The following is a 545-nucleotide window of genomic DNA, read 5'->3' as shown; positions in this document are numbered from 1 at the left end:
ACCGCTCTTGAAACTTTGCATCTGTTTGTTATAGTTTTTAAAAAAAGAGAATTTTAAAGAATTTTTTTTTATAAAAATTGCTTAAAATAAGTTGTTTCTAGTAACTTCTTTAAAAATAATATTATTTTATAATTGAGTTTTTTTTTTTTTTTTTATAAAAAAAATGATTTTCAGACAAACAAACATAAAACAAATTCTATTTTTTATTAAAATATAATATCTAAATTGTTGAATATCAAAAATGACTTTTTTTGTATTCTGTAGCTTTAAAAAAATTATTTTTGTAGTATTTTATCTTTTTTGTTATAATTTTTTAAAAATAAAGTTTAAATGAAAAATTGATTTAAATAATTTATCATAAAATATCATTTTAAGTATTTCATTTGTTAGAATTTTTTGAATAATAAAATTTCAAAAAATAATTAAAATAAAAGTTTATTTTAAAAAACAGTTCATAAAAATTATTTATGAAATATATATAATTTTTTTTTTATAAAAATAAGTGATTTTAATTTCATATTCTTAAAAATGAATTTATGAAGTAA

This window comes from Cicer arietinum, chromosome 3, assembly GCF_000331145.2.
Source record: "Cicer arietinum cultivar CDC Frontier isolate Library 1 chromosome 3, Cicar.CDCFrontier_v2.0, whole genome shotgun sequence".
Classification (NCBI taxonomy): domain Eukaryota; kingdom Viridiplantae; phylum Streptophyta; class Magnoliopsida; order Fabales; family Fabaceae; genus Cicer; species Cicer arietinum.
The sequence above is the reverse complement of the archived record's forward strand: the minus strand, read 5'-3'. Positions refer to the sequence as shown.